The following is a 15,421-nucleotide window of genomic DNA, read 5'->3' on the forward strand; positions in this document are numbered from 1 at the left end:
ACAAAACGTTCCTACAGGTGTAAAAGAAGTGTTGTCTGGCAGAAAATCCGAAGAAATATGTCAAACAACTTAAAATTTGTTGTTTTTATTTAAGCGTACGAAATTTTTTGCGCGAGATATTTTCATTCTCAAAACCATTTTAAGCGGTGATTTTATTTTTCCCATAATCTTTGATACATTTTTTGGTGGAATTGATGATATCATTGCATTTGGCTCACTTTTTGAAACCCCTGGGTTATAATGGGTTAAGAAGATGCGGGAAAGCCACGCAATCTCCATAGTCATTACGGATATGGCAGGAAAATGGGATGTTGGTTTGTAGGGGACGATCCATAAATGACGTAGCATTTTTTGAGTGATTTTTAGCACCCCCCTTCCCCATCGTAGCATTTCGTCACACACCTCTAAATACCCCCTTCCCCCCCTGGTAATTACGTAGCTTGACGGTAATTCTCCTCCCCCCCCCCCCCTTGTCACCGCAAAATTAAAAAAAATTAGAAAGTACGTTAGTTATTCCCCTTTAAAAAAGCTACGTAGCATGACATGACCCCCTACCCCTCTGTCGTCACACATCATCACAAAACACAAAACTCCCCCCTCCCCCATAAAATGCTACGTCATTTATGGATGACCCCTAGTGATTTATATAATATTCGACTAAATGGAAAACAAAATTAATTATAAATTAGATTGATCTCACTTGGTTGGTCTGTAACAGGTGCAAGCTTCAGGAACCACCGTTATGCTCCTTTTTCCGAGCATTTCGCTTAGATAGGATACCGCAACAATAAAAAATCTCACATGAAGTTGACGAGGAAGGCATCGATGATGATCCAGGTGGTTGATTTGACTGCAAACCACAGACCAATAGCGACATTTTCACTAATCTCAGTATATTATTATGAAGACAGCTAAACTCAACAGATTCATATACTAGCACAGTTTTCAAATTTCCTCAGCGTGAGAAAAAAGCCGAGAATTGCAGTATTAAGTTTTTTTTGCTTAAAACGTGACAGATTAAGAAATCGCGTCCACCTTTGGTCAAAGTCTTCTTCTGAGTATAGGAAGGCACTTATCTGTTTACTCGATATTCGACTGGATATCAGATTCAGCCCGAAGATCACTTTTTTTGCACGCACAAAGTATTTGCGAAACGCGTAGCATCCGCCGCCCGCGGAACAACCTGTCACGTCTTCCGAATGATCAACGTTGAAATTAATTTCTTTAGATATTGTTAATCGGAAAGACTAATTTTGCACAATCTTTTCTCGACACGAATCAAATACACCACAATAATAGAAAAATTAAAAAAATGCCTTTCAATTTTGTTGTTGAAAAAATATCCGCGACTGACGCGTACGCCTACTGCAATCCAATCATCTCGTGGAAAGCTTGACAAGTATCGCAAAATTCGTTATTCACACAGATTGAGCTTGAGCTTGTGCGACCACCCCTGGCTGCTACTCCGTTATCGATCGGGACTAGCTGTAGTTGCACAGGGAATCAGTAGATAATTATGCTTGGGATTAGCGAAACATCTTTCAATGTGCAACTCCTGGTAGGTAATCCTAAAGTGTTTCTGATCAATACCGGCGCCGGCCAGGCCCGAACGTAGATCGCGGAAGGAAAGGGAAGGAATTGTTAGTCCGATACTTGCTTTTGATAGAGGCCGTATACACTACTGCGCACTCCACAAGTATCACGGGAGGAGGATATTTTTGTTAGTAGAGTATAGCATATACATCTTCTTTACCGACGCCAGAGAGGTGATTCCACTTACCTGGACTAGATATCGATCCACCAATTTCAACCAACGGCTTTACTTCCCTTCCGAAGGAAGACGTGACCACAGATTTTTTCACCTCAGAAAAATCTCAACGACCTCGGCTGGAATTGAACCCAGGCCAACTGGAATGAGTGGCGGTCACGCTTACCACTCAACCACCGACGCCGTCACAGTATCGCAAAATTCGTTATTCACATAGTTTAAAGAACAGTTGCGTAAAGACAACACAGTTTACATCAGTTAATGAAGAGAAAACTTTTTTCTTGTGTTTACTACCACTATTTGTGATTGGCGAGTAACGGTTTGTCCAAAATTTCCACTCAAAGTGAATTTTGACAGTTGATTTATACGCCCGAAAGAACCGCAAACAATTTTTCCCGAGCATTACCAACACTATCAGATAACACTGTCGCATCTATAACACAGCTCATGACGTACAATCTATACTTATGAAAGTCATATTGCCATATGTTTCAAAACTTCATTCAACGGAGGTTAAAAAATACATTGTTGAACACTAGGATATCAAAAAACAAATTACGAAATATTTATAAAGTTCTTAATTGAACAGACGAAGCCTCTATCTTTCATATTTTTCATTTGATGATGATATTGACGTTTAGATTTTAGACTTTAAAGGTCTTCAAGCCACTTTAGAGCTAATTATTTATTTCGAGACCCCAAATATCTATTGGAATTCAGAATAAGTGGGCCCAAACGACATGTGTAGTTGGTGGTTTGTCTTGCCATATGTTCTCATCATTTCTTTGGTCGAAATGAGAAGTAGAAGGAGAGGCAGTATAATTAAAATTATGGAAGAAATAACTGTTTTATAACAAACAACAGGTAATTCAAACTCACGACTAAGTTTAATCACATACAAAAACACTTCACCACACAGGATTTGAAACATTAGTATGTCACTAAGTTTCAGCCTTCAGCTTCGTCTATTAAGGATACTGCTGGGCAGTTGCGTATCGGATGAAATGAGTTTCTGTAGTCGAATTCACAAAGATCACATGTGAATAACTCAGCATTCTGAACAGTGAGCATGTGATAATTCCATAATAACTTTTGAAAAGGGTTAATGTTTAATAAACAATCTTTTGATGATTGTTCTCAATTTGCTACAAATTCAGCGTAGGAAAATATCGAAGCGGGTTAAGCTGTATTTTTTCTATGAAATTCCAAAACATAGCGAAATAAATACCGAAATATGTTTGTTTATCAAAATTCTTTATCCCTTTGGAAGCAATAATATTGAATTGAGTTTGTAGTAAAGGGTGTACGGTACCAAATTACATCACAAGAGATGGTTCATCAAAATTCACCCATTGAACCATTTTCCATGTTCGATTCATTGATTTTTATACTCATATCCAAATGCACGTACTTTCGTCTAAACATTGTTCATAAAATCTTGTACATCGTTTGGGCCAACTTGTTTTCGTGTAGTAATCCATCTTTTCCTCATTTCTGCTTCCGATTTCACTTCCTTAGGATGCCTCCGGAGTGCCTGCTTTACGATGGCAATCCAGTGCGTTCAGAGGATTAAGATCCTTTGGCGCGAAATTGACCTCCTCAGCCTTGTACCACTTCAGAACATCTTTCAAGTAATGGCACGAGGCTAAATCCGTCCAGAAAGTAGGGAGCTGTCGTGGAAGTAGACGCGTTTGGAGGCATTCTCATTGACCGTTCCACTTGTCACGAACAAGGCGCTCCGCTATCCACACGAGCAACTTGCCTGCCAAATCTTATACTTTTTGTCAAACTTGAACATCTTCCGCTTTCTAACATACTCAGGATCGTCCAACTTACGACAGACAGTGAAGATAAAAGAAGCCCAGGAAGCTATCGGAAATTTGCTTTCACATAAGTCTCGTCATCCATCATCTTTAGTTTTGTGGAGAACTGAGTGCAGAGCTGGGAAGGGGAGTGGCAAGGTTAATTCGGTAAAAAAAGACATATAAATAATGTTATGGAAATACAGAGAGTGTTAGTATATTGATTAAATTTCAATATATTAGTGCAGTAATTGAACAATATTTTTTTTTCAAATTTTCATTGCAAAATACTGAAAATTGAGCGAGTTTCAGTGAATCACTGGAGGCGCTTACACTTTTTGCCTTTCTCATGTACCATTCGACTCAGTTCGTCGAGATCGAAAAATGTCTGTGAATGTATGTATGTATGTGTTTCTGGGGAAAAAAATGTCACCTCTGTTTCTCAGAGATGGCTGGACCGATTTGCACAAACTTAGTCTCAACATTTGTTTTACTTTCTGTGTTTTAACAGAGGCGTAGCTAGAGATATGCGGTTAGGGGTACCCCCTCCCATTACCACCCTTCCTTAATCCCTATCCATATCTGATGTGGACATTGTTGGATGTTTTGGCTTCAGGAACCCTCCCCATTAAAACGGTACAGAATTTTGACACACATGTTGCCTATTAAAATTCGCAAATAATATCTTAATCATGGAAGGTTCCGCTGGAAGTTCAGATTCTCGGGAACCAGATAAATTCATGCGGTTCATTGAAGTATCTTAAAGTGGGTGTGTTCCTGAACCTAAAACATCTACAAGTCGGATATAATTTACCACAGTTGCAAGCGTTCCAGTTTTGCGATATGTCGGGTACCATGTAGACTTTTACAGGTCTACAAGTTTTACAGGCTTAAACAATCCAGAAACAGCCTTCCCTTACTATACTGTTAATTTTATCTCCTAAAATCATTGTTTGGTGATGATCTAACATGTTTCCAAGTATATATTTCCAGTTTTGGAAAGAACATTGGAATTTCATTGATTGAAATCTCAAAAAATATGCGGGTATCCTTCGGACAAATAATGGTTAAAATACAGAGGTGGAGTCAATTACAAATTATTCCTGGAAAAACCATTTTTCCAGGCAGTCTTAAAGACACTTGTGCGTGTGATAAGCCGTCCGATTCAACCTATCCCTTCCTACATTACTATCGAATGCAACTCCTATAGGGACGGTATTATCTATAATCAAAGAACACACCGGTCAGTCCGTATGTACCAGTTCTGCAACCCAACCTGGTTGTCAAAACTGGTAAGAATAACGTATCTACTACAATCAATACTACCAAACAGCCTTCGACAACCAAACCAAAACCAGTCTCACAACCCATAGTTTCTGCGTCTAGTATCTCGAATTCCACAGCCAACACCTTCAGGTTATCTTCAGCGCTAGTAATAAACCATTTAAAAGTTTTATTAGCTTACTTTGACGATGGAATGCGTGATTTTCCTTCAGAAATCAGTTCGGAATCATAATCATAATTAATGATAAACATCTTTTGATTAGAGTAACCGTTGCAGATTTTATTCGATTGTTACAACTTTTAATTCTTTTTACATTTTAACGACATTCAATTATGAAAATTTAGAGCCATAGTACTGAAGTGAGACCAAGGATGTGAAGTATACAGATCGGAAAACTAGAAGTGGCAGGGTCATTAGAACAGGGTTAATACCTAACGGGCTTAACTTTTGTCTTCTGCTGATGAGGGTCGAGCTTAGGCAGCATAACTACGAATCACTTAAGCGCATTACCATGTCTCTTGGCAAAGATAGACTTATCCCTCTTTACTGTGAGCACCGAGTTGTTCTAATAGTGTTCTTAACAACTTTGTTGAAGAAACCAAGTCTATGACTAAACTCGTTTGAAGAATTGGCCAGTGTTGGGAGTTTGGGATGACGTCATTACAGTTCCTCAATGGTGAAGTGATTAACGCACCTAACTAGAGATTGGGAGATCGCAGGTTCGATTCCTGCTATTCTTCCTTCTCGCCGTATTCCTCTTTCTCGCCGTTCCGTTTATTTTTTCTCTATTTTCCGTTGGAAGTGTTCCCAAAAATCTCGAAAAAAGGAAAAAAGTCACTTTGTTGATGTAAGGAAATATGTCCATAGCTACTTCTAAGGGAACTATTGATTCAGATAATTGTATCAGAACATGCTCTGTTGTAAAATTTCTTCGAAGATATTGAACTTCCAAAGTTGACGGTTTTGAAATTGTGCGATGAAAGTAGAAAAACTACTTTCGAATATTCAAATCGCTTTTCTTTACTTTAAAAATTTAAATTCAGCAGTCAAAGATACACCATAAATAGCCACTTACTTGGCTTATATTTTGGTAGCATTCTCTATTTTCAATCACACTTTGTGGCAAGTTTTATAATTGACTAGCTAATACCCATCGCGCGTTGCTGCGACACTCTGCGAAATAGGGGGAAAATACAATTTGTTTCAAAGCGCCATCTGGCGGGCAGATAATCTCCAACTAATAGCACGCAAACACGCCCCATACCAAATACCTACTGTGTGCAAATTTTTACGGAAATCGGTTAAGCCGTTTGGGAGTCTATAAATCATATACATACAAACTTTGACTTTTATAAATATAGATAGATAGATAGATAGATAGATAGCAGAACATTTTTCAAATGTTCATCAAAAACTGATCCGGATATGACATGGACAAACGTGAAGGGCAATTTTTCATTTTTTTCTAAATCAAGAATCTTGCGATTCATGGCACTTGACTAGGGCACCAGGCAGACGCTATTTCAAAATTGGAAACACAAGTTGTGAACACACTAAACGAACTTACGATGTCCCCTGAGTGAATAAGTTCTTTTTGCTGTTGAGTTCAGACATACTAAAATCTAACCATGTTTTCAGCTAAGCAAGCCAATGCGTAGATTACCTACCAACAATTTTGCGTTTCGACTTCGTCTCTTCAGATGCATGGCACTTGACTAAGGCGCCAGGCAATTATGCCATGGTTCTGAAGAGACGAAGACGTAAAATTCTTGATTTACAATTGGGTTTTCTGCCCTTCATTCATAAAGTGGGTTTTAACCAATTTGCCTCCGTATAGAGCAATTTAACATCAACTTTTTACTAGGGTTGATGTAGTCGAATAGTTAAGGAAAACTTTGGTTAGAAAAAATCCATGAATAGATCTATGGACAGTGTTAATACGTTAAACGGAAGCTTGCAATCCTTATTACGTAAAAATATATAGAGATTATTTATTAACCAATTTATGTATTCAAAATCGCTTGTACCACTATAGGAACACATGTACCAATAGTAGTTCAATCGCAAATTAGATCAACTATAGGTGCAAGGAAGCTCAAAATTCAGAGAAAATCAATTTTTCAATTATTATTTGAGCAAAATTCGAGGATAACAGCCAACAAAAATATTTACTGATGGAGTATTACCAACTACCACAGACTAACAGACATAACACTATGAGGGAATTTCCTTAAACAATATCGATCCGGCAATTTTCCCAGAGCACTAGCTCACCCTTTAACTCACGGTCTCAAACACTCATTTGCTGGTGGATTACCCTTCAGGCTTGAGAGCAATTTTTCACTAGTGGTCTATCCCCCATATGCTTGTTCATATGTCAGTGGCGCCATAGTTTTAAAAGCGGCCGCAGTCCCAACTACAAATATATTTAAAATGAACGTTAAAGTCGGCGAAGCATTATTTTCGAATGTTTTGTCTGTTAGTCTGTGCAACTACTGCAACTAATGGTACAACTATAGGAGCACCCACCCTACTTTCTGAAAAATAAGGAGCGATCTCAGTACACTCAAGTTGTTATGTCGTACAGTGCTGTTAACATAAAAAAAATCGCAACGTTCACCGTTAGGTTGTGTCTTGATGTCAAGACGGGTATGTGCCTCCGACGGCTTTCGACTCTCCGTCTGTTGTTTATCTGTTTCTCTATTTTTGTTTTCTCTAAATATGTTAATTTTTTTCCACCAACTGTTTGCGAAACAGTGGTCAGTTATTTTCATACGAATGCAAAATAAGTTTGATTTTCAACTTGCATTCCTCGTGATCGGAAGGCAAACCATTACATGTGTGCTTTCCCCCGGAGGTATTCTCACGGCGGCGCTAGCTGCCCGCTAAATATATCCAATTGTTGACTGATCTTTCTAACGGTTTTGTTTTGAAGCGACCAACAGAAACCCCCTCCCCACTCACGTTTTCTAGATGATTCAAACGTGGGAGAAATAATTATGGGCCGAGTTGCAACATGTTTATCTAGTCAGTAAAACTGGTCGTTGTGTTTTATTGCTGCAAAGGAGAGAGTGGAAAATTATTCAGTTTGTAGTTTCCGTGCATGGTGCCGAAAATCGACAATGTAGTAGCACTATCCTATATAGCTTAGATTTGCATTCGAACATTCCTGATTCCTTCAAGCTACCTGCTGTACTGCTGAATGAAAATCGCCCGAGCGCATAAAAACTTAATTTAGAAAACGATGTTTGTAAAATGTTTACTTGATAATTTATTCGGTTGTAAATGTCAATTTGAAAAGCACAGAATGGCACACTGACTGCCACTAAGCTAAATAACGTGTAGATAATAAGTTTCTAAAAACAAACCACGTGTTGCATATCTTTATGTGGTTTGCTTTTGCAGATAGTAGTTGTGTAACTAATGTAGACATTCACATCTGCTCTAACAACATTTCACCGAAAACATTAGCCAAAGTTGGTACACGGCCAAATCGACACATTGATTTCTTTTTTTTCAGTGAAATTGAACTTTTTGAGTTACTCACATCGGCGTAACAACCCTGTTCGTTTTGATAACACTGGCCTACAAAATCAATTTTTTTTTGGTGCAGGGTTGTGACAGTTTTCTAGTAAAGGAAACACTTTTCTTACTTATTTAGAGCTTTTGCAAATTGCTTCACGAGTGATTTTTCGTTTGTCAATCAAAGGTTTGTTAACAATATTATGGCTTCCGACCTCACAACTATCTCTTTTTGGCCAAATAGTTTGAAACCAATGATCTTTCTTGTCCCTGCTATCCCACAAGCAAATATAGCATGGATATTTGGTGTAGCCACCCTGTTGCCCCAGAAGAAAATTAACCATTTTCAGATATACACACACAACCCATTGATGTTCATGATACTTGATTATCTCCAAAACGTAGAAAATATTAGTATACTCTTCTTTCATAGTAGTGGAATGACCTATCGGGATGCTACCACACTTATTTCCATTGTGTAAAAGAACACACTTCAAACTTTGTTTAGAGCTATCTATGAACAGACGCCATTCAATTGGTTGGTACACATTTAGACCCATTTGTTTTAATAACCCTCCTACATCAATGCAAAATACGAGATTATTCTGCTGTGAAAAAATTGAAGAAATTCTTTTGCTCTGGTTCGGTAGAAGGTAATGTTGGTTCCTGACTCGAGCATATTTCTAGAGCTTTTATTCCAAACGACATATCTACAATGAGTTACTCTCTTTGTTTACTTTCTCTTTCGATTTTTACGGCGTCACTTTAACACTTTTCGCTTATTTTACAGTACAGATCGAAAGACGGTGGTTTTAACTAGCATATTAGGCAAAGATTTGAGGGATAAATGTTAAAGCGACCGAATTATTAACATAAGCATAAGCATAAGAGATCGCCCGTAGTTGCTACTCCGTTATTGACCAGAACCAAATTAGGTTGCAAAATGTTCATTGGAACAACATGCTTGGGAATAACATGATGAGCCACATTGTACAATCTATTCTGATCCCTGCATGCTGATCAATACCGACGCCGGCCACGTCCGAATGCAGATCTTCTGGGAAAGGAAGGAATGTTAGTCCGATACATTTTGCTACTAGAGACCGAGGAATCCTCTGCATCTCCACATGTATCACGGGAATGGGAGAGTTGTTAGTAAGTGGGCCAGTAGCGTTATCATGTAATAATTGCTCTGGGCAGCCGGCTGCCGAGAATATGGGAAATTTATCATTTGTTGTATTAATACGATTAGCAAAATAAGCAACTTGAACTCCGGAAAGCCGGCTATAAGGAGCACTGCTTATATTTCTTAATAATATTCAATCAAGCGACGAATTTTTTCGTGGTTTCTATCGTGTCGGTGCTGATTTTACCCGGCGATCGTTTGAATAAAATGAGGAATCTTATACAGAAGGTTCATCAGACTCTTCCATAGGTGTCGCGAAGTTGGTGTTCTAGGATTCGCCCCATGCAAGCGATGCGACCTGTACATAGTTTATTAGGTAGTAGTTTAGTAAGTTTTCGAGAACACGATCGCTCGAAAAAGAAGATCTTGTTTAGTTTTTGGTTCTTTTTAAACACTGGGTAGCCGGCTACCGAGAGTATCCTATGTTTTCTAAACAAAAGCAATTTCAACTCCACACAGCTCGTGGGAGTATTGCCTAGAAAAGCTAATCTTATTTGCATAATAGGCCGGATCACTATTTATTGCGACATTATTTAGACTAATTTCGCGATACCTTCTCCACAATATATTTTTTGGGTTGCAAACTACCGAGTGATAACACGTTATACACATAAAGAGTTATGATAGCTCGAGATGTTATAAATCAACGAAAGTATTTCCTATTTCTAATATCGGATTGTTTGCGAAATACACGTATACGAACGATTATATCGAACATTAAAGGGAAATACAGAGGATCGCTAACCTGATGCACGGGCTTGCCACCAATAACGGAACTTGAAATTAGATTCATTAAAACAGACGCGGCGAATTTTCAGTACGTATTGACCCGCGATCATCGATACTAGTCAAATTAAAGTCTTATTTCCCAACAACTATTCATTTGGACGGGATTGTTTTCTCCGCTAGATCTGTTCGCACCCTCTCATTCTGCTACTATTGGCAGAAGGCTGATAGCACCCAGTCGTCGCCGGTCTAAGGACCAAATGCCATTAATAAACTTAGACCCGCGTGGAGGCATGAGATAGAATTGAAAACTGAATAAACATGACAGCAAAACACTTATTCTTCGTGCTGACATAATTGAAGGTAATTGCTTACCGGTCCCTGATTCCTCTCGCGAATTGTCAATTCTCAAACCTTATACATGATTGAAGTCATCATTCCACTCAAATAAGGCCATGTGTTTTCCCTAAGCACATTGAATGCTCTTTGGATCAGTTCCCCCGTTGGTAAAACAAACCCTAAAGAAACATAGAGATTAGTTTGCTCAGTCCAAAGAAAAGTTTGCCGACCGGCAGATACGTGTTCCCGAATATTAAAGAATCAAAACCTCTCCTCATACGCAATAAAATAAGAAAGTAAAAAAAACAGTTGAATTCCAAGGCGGCTCATTTCCAAAGATAGCACCGCCTATGAAACACCCAATAAAACATAGGTGACAAGGGACGCGGACGAAATTAGCTGAGCACGGACTGGCTGGTTTGCCACCTATTTTTCGAGCGAAGAATTTTGGGGCGACACCTGGTTGTCGCTAGTTGCTGGTGAAACGCCAATAATTTGAATATGCTAATTTTTCTTATTGCCGTATCTTTTTTCACTTTTCGGATTGAATTTTTTTCTCTGAAAAACCATTTTTCACTATTTTTAGAATATACACTGTGTTTCTAGATGTTTTCTGTGCACTTTTATTGTCCTTGCATCGGGACTCGACGGCCCGTAATGCGAAGAAAAGATATTTTTTCATTTGCCGGAATTCGATTTTCACAAACTTTCACCACTCGCGTCGCTCAAAAATATGTCGAAAATGCTTTTATGAGCCACTTAACTTTGTATAATCGTTAAATTGCACCCTTATTGACACTTTCTATAACCGGGAGGCAGTAAACTGCGCCGAAAATAATGAAAATTAACCGACTCGAAGGGAGCTCTACAAGAGTCAACCGCTCGCGACGAAGATACCTTTCGATTCTCGTTAAAGCGACCGAATTATTAACAGAAGAGAAAGTAAACAAAGAGAGTAACTCATTGCAGATGTCTGTTTGAAAAAACGCTGAAGATTTCTGTCTTTTATCCTCGAAGCCAATAGTTTAGCAGAAAGTTTGGGGAGCCCTCTATCTCGAATCAAGTCACTTAAATCACTCTGATTGGAAAGTTGAGGGCTCGGAGTTGTTACTGCGAAATCAGGATCGTCAGTAACAGAAGTTTCCAATGAGTCCTTTTCTGATGTGCTCGGTTCTTCATTATCGACGTTTAGTGGAACTGTAACAGGTACTTCTTCAGAATGCTACAGTGGTCTCGTTGCTGAGGTGTAATTAGGATATGTATAAGAACTGCGTCTCTTTTTCGTTATGCCGGCTGTACTAATATCACAAAAATAACAATCATTGAGATAATTTTGCGGCTTCCAAATCATTGGTATCCCAAATTTCATGTTTTTGCGTGTTCCATTCATCCATTGCTGTAAATGAGCTTGACACATTTTGCAGACGATATTTGGAGCCCAATTTTCTTCAGTTTTGTCAATCTTCAACCTAAAGTAAGAAAAATATAATTTCTCAACATCATCCGAAATATTTCTTCTATTCTCTGAATGAGTGTATTCTGGTTGCAGTTGAAAATCAAAAAAATGACTTGCGCCTTTCGTTTTTTCCCTATTTGCAGAGTAAGCAACTAAAGCGCATCTTGTGTACACACTGAGCCAAAAAGTCATATAAATTTTAAGTGAAAAAGCACGTAAATATTAAAACTGACCAACCACATCAGATTCAGGTGCACAGATTAACATTCATACATACATTGATGAATTTTAAATAAGATACCAATGACTTCCAAGTATGCAATACATACATTTTATGTGATTGTCACATACTTAAGTGTTATGTGTAAAGAACATAAATATTACGTGTATATACAATGCGAAAAAAGATTACAATTCCAATATGGTTTCACGTACTAACAGCACAAGGCGAATGAGTTACAACTGGAGATATTCGAACATTGACTTCTGGAGGTATTTAAATGTAAATTCAATTGATTATATACGCAAAGAGTAATACCATTAAAACGAATTTACGTTTCAGAATGCGGAAATTAAAACAAACGGTAGACATTACAGGAACCAACGAAAATTGCCACGAAGTTTGTTGATTTTCTCAACACAAAGGGTGCGTGGCAGGAGAAACGGTTCTGTTTGGGAATAGCTATACTATTTAATATAATCAAATCATGTAAATATAAGATACATTACAATTCAATTCAATGCTTACATATTTATTTACCGTCTTCCCTTTTTTAAATACATTAGAAAAATATTTGAATGCTATTTTAAATGCAGCTAATAATCAAATGAAATTCACATAAAAATTATATGGATATATTCTAGAACATATGTGACAATCCGATGGAAAGTAAATGAACTTCATTTGACATATATATGTAGTTGACGCTGGTTTTAATTAGATTGACAACACAATTTTCTATGTGTGAAACATGTAACATTTACGTGAAAAGTATTATGGAAAATATTTATATGTTTTTGCATATGATTGATAAGTGATAATTTTTTTGAGTGCATATTAGAGAATCGACTTGCGCATCATCTAGTTGCGCTTTAGTTCCGAATGCAGAAAATAGGAGAAAAATCGAAAGGCGCAAGTTCACTATTTCGATTTTCAACTGCAGCCAGAATATTCTTCGCAAAGTTACATTTGCGAAGAATATTCTGGCTGCAGTTGAAAATCGAAATAGTGAACTTGCGCCTTTCGATTTTTCTCCTATTTTCTGCATTCGGAACTAAAGCGCAACTAGATGATGCGCAAGTCGATTCTCTAATATGCACTCAAAAAAATTATCACTTATCAATCATATGCAAAAACATATAAATATTTTCCATAAAATGATTTGGATCATTCTTACACTGTCTTCGAGAAGACGCCATATTTCTCACTGAATCTTTGCTGTTCCGGTGTGCTAGACATGAACTGAATAAATATTTACTTCAGCATATCCCAAGAACTATGCGACAAACTCAAACTCAAACGGTAGCTGAACTGTCAAACGCCTTCGATCGTAATGAAGTGTGGTGCAAAAATTGCTGTCTCTTTCTAATTCTTCAAGGGCGTGTTGTTGTTTACAGTATAACTCAGGGGGTGTTATTCCTGTCATCCGCTATTTAGATATACAGTCTTTGGCAGTAGTCAACATATGATGAGCCTAGCTACTTCTAGGCCCATGTCGCCCATGCTATTGCATTGGCTTGTTTTGATTTTTTTTTTGCTAGGGAAAAATGTCCGCCTGGCAGGAGCCTGGTATAACTAATAAAATATTTTTACATTGAAAAAACTAGACACGTTAATATCATGTGGAAAGCACTTGAATTGATTCAATTGTAAAACACATGAAAAGGATACGTTTGCCATTCGAATATCCAATAGAGTGTGGACAATGTGATTTTCAAGTGTAATTCTTGCGAACATTATGTGAAAATCACATAAACATCACAAGAAATACCGTTGACAAAGATTTCCAAATGAATTACACATGAATATCGATTAGTTTTACCTATAGATATAATGGGTAGAAGAATCGACGAAATCTATTGTTTTACATATGGATATGCACTATATGTTTTTCACATGAATGTTATGTGGAAAGTTTATACAATGCGACTTAACAGCATGGATACCAAAATTCAATGGTAAAACATATCGTATTCATGTGAAAGTAGTATGAATACAATTTGAAAGAACACATGAACTACGTTTTAATAGATTTTCATGTGAAATTCGAAGGGAAATCATTTGATTTGCTTTTCAACATGAAGTGCACTTGAAAATTATGTTAAATTTCCTTTGGTTTTATGGTGTGACTTTTTATCAGTGTAGATTATGTTACAATGTGATAATAAAACTATTTTATGACTTCTAATTAATATTCAGAGCATCGAAGTCTTAAAAAAACATTTATTTTTAATAGATTTTCCGAAGTTTTGGTCGTATCTGTAGTAATACCAAATAGAGTTAATTTTGAAGATTTTCTTCAATTAGGTAAATTGATCAGAACTCTGACAATTTTTGTCCGTTTATCTTGAACTTTTTTTGTCTAAAAGAAGACGCTTACAGCTATAAACAAAGCTATTGTTGATCGAAATCCATTGAAAACCTTTGAAATGGCAGCATTTTGAATTTTGCTTTTTTGCTTTTACGTGTTTTTTTCGAATTTAACAGTATCCAATATGCCTTTCAAGATTTCCAAATATTTGTCAGATGTTTGAAGCAACTTTTAATAATAAATTTGATACAGTTTGTGAATTCAAAAAAATTAGAAAAAAATTCAACACTGACTAGTAAAAAAACAAATTAATGGCAAAATCTCAAAAACAGGAGTACGGCAGAAAAAACTATTGTCATTTTTGAACTCAGCGCAACCGATTTACCCTAAAAACTACCATCACAACCCTGCACCAAAATGGCTGTCGACCAGTGAATCTATCAGCATGACTTCCTTTCGATTTCACTATAAATTATAATTTACTGCACTGGAAAGATGCTAGTACTAAATGTCTAATGTCTAATAAAAAATCAAAATTAAAAACTAAGTCATATAACCTGGGCCTACTCCTAAAATAATAAGAAATTGTTGTTAAAATAAAATCATTTAACTTGGTGTAATGATATGAGTACTTATTAATTATTACAACTCACAAATTATTATTACAAGCGTTGTGGCAAATGCGGTAAACTTTTTCAAGCATGTTACAATGTAGAGCAACAAATTAAATTACTCGAATTAATTAAAACAATATGTCGCGTCTCCACCTCATCCTGCTAAGTATACCTACTATTCCTACATATTCC

General features: G+C 37.1%; 1 protein-coding gene across 2 annotated transcripts in view; it reads left to right on the forward strand.

Annotated features, from left to right (window-relative positions):
• The window catches only part of LOC131684736 (b(0,+)-type amino acid transporter 1), a 164,100-nt gene that overhangs the window by 113,618 nt on the left and 35,061 nt on the right, over nt 1–15,421 (forward strand). The window lies entirely within an intron of this gene.

This window comes from Topomyia yanbarensis, chromosome 2, assembly GCF_030247195.1.
Source record: "Topomyia yanbarensis strain Yona2022 chromosome 2, ASM3024719v1, whole genome shotgun sequence".
Taxonomy (NCBI): Eukaryota; Metazoa; Arthropoda; class Insecta; order Diptera; family Culicidae; genus Topomyia; species Topomyia yanbarensis.